Genomic DNA, 6,697 nt, shown 5'->3' with positions numbered 1-6,697 from the left:
TTATTTCAAAAGGGATGTGTACAAATGGGCTAGTTTGTCTGTGAAGTAGAATGTTTTAATGATAAGATAATGGCAGCCAGTGCAGTCTGGCTGGGAATAGGTTCAAAGCAACCTGGCCACCAAATTCTGAATCAGCTGAAGTTTCTGAACCATCTTCAGAGGCAGCTCTATGTATAACGCATTGCAGTAATCTAACCTAGAGGCTACCAGAGCATAAACAACAGCAGTCCCTGTCCAGATAGGGGCACAGCTGGAAGACTAGCCAAAGCTGATGGAAGGCACTTTGTGCCACTGTGGCCACCTGAGCCTCAAGCAACAACAAAGGATACCTTCCTTCAGATATAAGAATTCATGTACACAAGTGAACACATGTACAATCATATTTGAAATATAAAGCCTCATGAGAAATAAGTCTTTAAACAAAAGCAAGCTGCCTGTAAATTATTTTCCTGCAGTCAAAATTTCAATTTATACGCCATTCCATGGGGGGAGTGGGGAGTGTACGGAAAACACATTACACATTACATACCTTTAACCTGGATCTCCTTTTAAGGTTTATCATTATTTTAAAGAACTTTTCAGGGCAAGTAATTCAGTTATTAAGAAGGAATATGTATTGTGCCTGGTGCAACATTATGCTTGTAAAGCATCCAACTATTACATATACAGTGGTACCTCTGGATGCAAATGGGATCTGTTCCGGAGCCCCGTTCAAATCCTGAAGCGAACATAACACGCCACTGCGCGTCTGTGCATGCGCGGGACGTCATTTTGAGCGTCTGCACATGCGGCTAAACACGGAAGTAATGCGCTCTGTTACTTCCAGGTCGCCGCGGAGCACAACCCTAAAATATTCATCCCAAAGCTACTTCAACACAAGGTATGCCTGTACCTTCTCGGTAGTGGCACCCGCCCTGTGGAACGCCCTCCCACCAGATGTCAAAGAGAAGAAGAACTACCAGACTTTTAGAAGACATCTGAAGGCAGCCCTGTTTAGGGAAGTTTTTAATGTTTGATGTATTACTGTATTTTAATACTTTGTTGGAAGCCACCCAGAGTGGCTGGGGAAACCCAGCCAGATGGGCGGGGTATAAATAAATATAATAATAATAATAATAATAATAATAATAATAATAAGAAGAAGAAGAAACCCGAGAAAAGCCTTAAAAGCAGGAAAAGCAAATTGGGAAGTGAGATCTCTCTCTTTTTAACAGTCCATGTCTGCTCCTGATGGAACAGAATCACTTCCCCTAACACTTATCTCCAGTGTGTGCTCTTTGTTAAAATCACAGCCAAATCATAAAAAATAATCTAGATAACCACTCCATGGATATTGATATTGTTAGAACTGGGTTATCATTGCAACACTAGCAACCCAAGTACAAAAGAATGCAAACTCACTCTCACATAACTACCACACCATTATTTACATACAGTTTAATGCAATTTAAAAGACTATTTTAGCACCTTTTCTAAAAACCATCCTACACAGCTTTTCATCATAAACACCACAGAAAACACAAGCTTAAATTACACTATTAAAAATACCACAATTCTGTACACAACAGAACGCAATATGCAGCTTCAGCTTTAAAAAAGCTCTTCCACAGAGCTTCCAGGAACTGATGATTTCTCCACAATTTCCCACAAAATCTACTCTCCATTTAAACTTCAGAGCCCAAGCAGTCTACTGAAATATTTATTTGTAAACATTTATATGCCACTTTTTGTTGGGTTCAGAATCCAAGGACATTAGTAAAGAAACAGCAATTTGAATGTGCTAAAAACATGCAGCACCAGATGGCGCCAGAGAGCAGAAAATGTTAAAACACAATTTTCCATAGAGAATTTTTTCTTTTGTTATAACAATCTAATTTCTGACTTATTTATAGCAGATTTTTCCATTGTCTAGATCAGGCAACCTAAGGTCCATGGGCCGGATGCGGCCCAATCGCCTTCTCAATCCAGCCCGTGGACGGTCTGGGAATCAGTGTGTTTTTACATAAGTAGAATGTGTCCTTTTATTTAAAAAGCATCTCTCGGTTATTTTTGGGGCCTGTCAGGTTTTTTACATGAGTAGAATGTGTGCTTTTATTTAAAATGCATCTCTGGGTTATTTGTGGGGCATAGGAATTCATTCATTTTTTCTTTTCTTTCAAAATATTCTCCAGCCCACCGCATGGTCTGAAGGACGATAGACCGGCCCACGGCTGAAAAAGGCTGCTGACCCCTGGTCTACATCCACCCTATGACAGTGTACAACAAAAACTAATAACACATAATTTATCCACAACAAATATGAGAAAAGGCAGCAATTAAAACTGTTATGCAAGCTAAACCTTAGACCAGAGGTGGCTAATCTGTGGCTCTTTAGGTTTTAATGGACTACAACTCGTCTTATCCCTGACTACTGGCCATGCTAGCTAGGGATGATGGGAATCAGAATCCATCATCTGGAGGGGCACTGGGTTAGTCGCTCCTGTCTTAAACAACATAACTGGGTAAATAAAGTCTTTTCACCTGGCAGCCAAAGGATTGTCTTGTGGGTGCCTGGCTAGCAAAGCCAGAGTGTCGTCACTGCAAAACAACAACAACCCTCTTTTGTGGCTGGATAACATAGTCTGGATAGGGAAGGCAACCGGGTTTCCTGTAGAAGATCTTAAGACATAGCCAGGATGGTCTGGAAGAAGCACCTTTCTCATGTATTTGGTTCCCAGGCTGGCAAGCAGTCAGCCACTCTTCTGCTTGACTCTCGGCCATCTGAAGCTTGCACCTGTGTGCTCTTCTGCTGCCAACATTTGGAAGAAGCATTTTGGCAGTGCTACTGTGCTTCCACTGGGATTTGGGGCGGGCGGGGGGGGGCAGAGAGAGAATGTTTTTAGATTACATACACATCACATGAATTTGCTTGTACAGTTTGGGGCTCTCTACTATACAGAAACACATTCCTGGTTTTATTTCTGATTTCCTCACCACCTCCTGAGTTTCTCTTGACTAACGGAGGGATTGACAACAGACTATGGGCCTGACAATCTCACAAACACGGACAAAACAAGCAACCCAAGACCGATGCGCATGTAGTTTCTCAGGCCAAGTTGCATATGAGCATCAAAAGTGGGGGCTGGGGGTGGAGCAGGACTGTTATCAAGAAATGGTGACATAACCAGAGTTCTCAGAAACGACACACTCTGGTATGCTATTAATACTCCATTTATTTTCTACCCAGCATTGGCGATACAAAATCTTTATCCTGCTCAGAAACAGAAAGAAGAAAAAGAAAAAGCAGCCAGCTGCTCATTAATAAAACACATCAGGTTTAAACAGAAACCTGTGTTTATATCATTAGCTACTTCTGCACTGAAGGAAACCATAAACATCCCAGCCTCCTAGCTTTCTTTCTATTCACTGTTTGCTCTAATGGAGCCCTGCTTGCTTCCCAAATGTTGAAATGTTTAAACTAAGCTCCCAGCTGGTAGAGCCATAAGCCATGTAAAGAGCACAGAGGAACTCTCCAGCTAATTGCACACATTGACATCTAGGCAAATACCTGGCTCTCTATCCTTATTTCAGAATGCTACATAAGATGTACTGCTTGCGCAAAAGGGTGGGGAGAAGAAAGAAAGAAGCCAAACCCTTTCCATTCTCGAGTATGCTAGAGGGCAGTTGTAATTACCAGCCTCACTATGGAAACAAGGACAAACTTTGCATGAGAGGCTACTTTAAAAAGACAAATAATGGGCATCTTGTATTTCCACACACCCCCATACACCATTTACTTTCTGAAGAAAACTGTCGTTTTTTTCTTTGTCCCTAATGCAGCATAAAACGCTGGATCAGCAAAGTCAACAGCAACGCCTCACATTGGCCTGCCAACAGGCTCTATTGCTACCAATGCCACTTACTTCCACACTAGGCTGGTCAGATTTGGCCCAGAGGCCGTCAGCTGCTCAGAGCAAAAATGCCCTATGTCAGAGGTGGGGAGGTTGGGGCTCTCCAGACATTGCTTGGCTATACTCCCATCATTTCTGAAGGGAAAGGTCTTTGTGGATACGATTCAATGGGATATGGATGTGGTTGTAAGGGACATGGCAGAGGCAAAGAGTGTGGGCCACATGAAGGGTCCAATGGAGGGCAAATTGGGGGTAAAACAATGGCAAAAGAGGCACTAGAACTCATACTTGTTTTTCCACAAGTATGGTGGAACAAGCCATTTAAGACATGCCTCCAAACAAATCTTTAGATCCAAAGAGCAACACTCCGTGAAAGATGTCCACTGTGTGCATTAGCAACTTGTAAACCACATTGAAATTAATCCATCTATCTGTATCTATATTACATGTCCAATGAAACTGAAATGGGAAAGGAAGAAGAAACTCACCCAGCTTAATGTTCTCTGAAGCAATGGAAACTGAAATGGGCAGCTGTCTATGAGAAAAGACTTTTTCCGCTGCAGGATATCCCCTTTATTTTGTTCCAATTTTGCCTCACATTGTTAAAATGCATTGGTCTTATATTATGTACTTTTCCCACGCTCCCTTTTCCAACACAGGGGTTAGGCAAAATAACTTAGGATATTCCTCATAGGTCATACATACAAACATTTTCCAAGTTGGCTTTTGTAATCATTTTTAATCTCTTGCAATGGTTGTGGCACTGTGTGGCACACTCATGCAATTCCAACACCTGCACTAAGTATGCACAGTGCATGTGTGATGTTGCACACCTAACATCCCCCACTGCCATATTTTAGTCACATGTTCAAGAAGGCAACTTCTAATGCTTCGTTTTCAGAAACCTCACTACCTGGCAAAAATAATGTCAGTCCTTACATGGAAGTGTGTCTCTGCTAGATCGTTTCAATCAATTCACGAAATAGGTAAGAGCCGCTACCTGAATATCAAAGGGCTGCTCCCCATTTTAAATATTGACTCAGCTGCAGTCACAAGTTCAGACACAGTTTGTGTTAATGGAAAAAAGAAGAATTCTGCATAGCTTGTTAAGCAACCTTACCTGAGCAGTATGCTTCCAATGACCTTACAGAATATTTAAAGTGCTCCCTGTGTGCCTGATTGGTCCCAGGAAGACTCTGTAATCTAAAGAAACAGGAAAAACATCCAGTATACTTTTCATTGTTTAGCTCAGGGGCCTATGGCCATTTAGATTTTGCTGGACTCCAGCTCCCATCATCCCTGTCTGTTTGCCACGCTGGCTGGGGCTGATGGGAACTGGAGCCCAACAACATCTGTTGCCACAGGTTCCCCATCCCTGGTGAGGAAAATGCCTAACAACTGAATTGTTTCAGTTGTTTACTTTGTACTCAGTGTTTGGTTTAAAAAGCCCTGGTTCTTTCAGTGTGATGGGCTTTAGTATAAGCCTTCTGTTGTATAATCAATTTATTAAGAGAAATTAACCCATAACTGTTATTTAAATTAATTTATTAAGGCACATGTCATGCCCTTGAGCATAACTTGTGCTTCAGATAGTTCCTACGAAATTAAATGCCCCCAAATCTCATTAATTGTGACGAAGAAAAGAAGTCTTGCTGCTGGCATCCAAGTTAACATTTCCTTCAATAGCTCTAAAAAGCTTTTATCAAATCACTTCCCAGAGTCTCATTCTCTGACTTTGCCATAGCAACCCTTGGAAGAACACACCTATCCCTGCCCTGAAGTACAATTTATACAAATGTTCGGTGAACATACATGAAAATTGCAAAATACTTCAATTTTTCATGTACTGCATTTACTTAAAAACAAGGTTAAGGTTTTCTGTTTTATTTTGTGAGCTACACAGTTACCAAAAGGAAAGAAATGCATGTTAGCTGGGGGAGCAGGCTTACCACTGAGTATATTTTGAGGACAGAATCAAATACGCCAAGGATTTGCCCCAAGCTTTTGCACTTTTTATGTAAACATTTTTACTGTAAAGTGCCATTCAGAAATATATAATTTTGTTTGTAAGATTTCAAGAAAGTGACAAGTTCACAATACGAACTGGGCAGAAATATGTGATCCTCCTATCGCTTTTTTGTTTGCCTTTGACGTTATTGAAAAGAGCATGAAAAGGAGCATCAGCTAAAAGTAAATGCACAATAAAAGAAAGTGAATCAAAATCAAAGTTCTGTTGTTTGCTTCTCAGATATTTTCAATACAAGTTGCACACTAGATCATGGCAGTGTTCATATTCTTTCCATGCCAGATGTCCTTTAACTGTCAGAACCAAAGCCTCTTTAGGGCTTAGCATTCTTGTGTACAGGGTCAGTGGAAGAGCTCTGCTCACTGTGTATGTTGTATCTATGAGTTGCCAGCAACACACATCAAAATACACTGTGCATTAGTAAGAGATTTTCTGTGCTGTGCCACGCCATCTAGTACCATGGAGCATGAAGATATATAAAACGCATTAGTTCTCCTCCCTGCTTTGTTCTAAGAGGCACATTTCATATTTTATATTTAAAGACTTCCAAGTGTGTTCACTGTGATAAAATAACTACGACACATTCCTCCCCAGAACTACTTGCTACATGTGTACACAGTCTTATCATCAGCCGTCAGTTACCATTTTCCCCTTGCCTTTTAAAATTCCTCTGTCTTAAAAGGGAGTCTTCCTAGCTAAGGGAGCCAAATTGCACGTTGTTACAAGTTTAGGGTTGTTTACAGTCATTTGTTGCATTGCATAAAGCAGGGGTAGTCAACCT

The 6,697-nt window shown here is 41.1% G+C and overlaps 1 protein-coding gene across 1 annotated transcript in view; it reads right to left on the bottom strand.

The window, feature by feature from the left end:
- The window catches only part of HPCAL1 (hippocalcin like 1), a 72,325-nt gene that overhangs the window by 9,702 nt on the left and 55,926 nt on the right, over positions 1-6,697 (bottom strand). The gene's annotated exons all lie outside the window — the stretch shown is intronic.

This window comes from Podarcis gaigeae (assembly GCF_964106915.1).
Source record: "Podarcis gaigeae genome assembly, chromosome: 3".
Lineage (NCBI taxonomy): Eukaryota > Metazoa > Chordata > Lepidosauria > Squamata > Lacertidae > Podarcis > Podarcis gaigeae.
The sequence above is the reverse complement of the archived record's forward strand: the minus strand, read 5'-3'. Positions and strand labels throughout refer to the sequence as shown.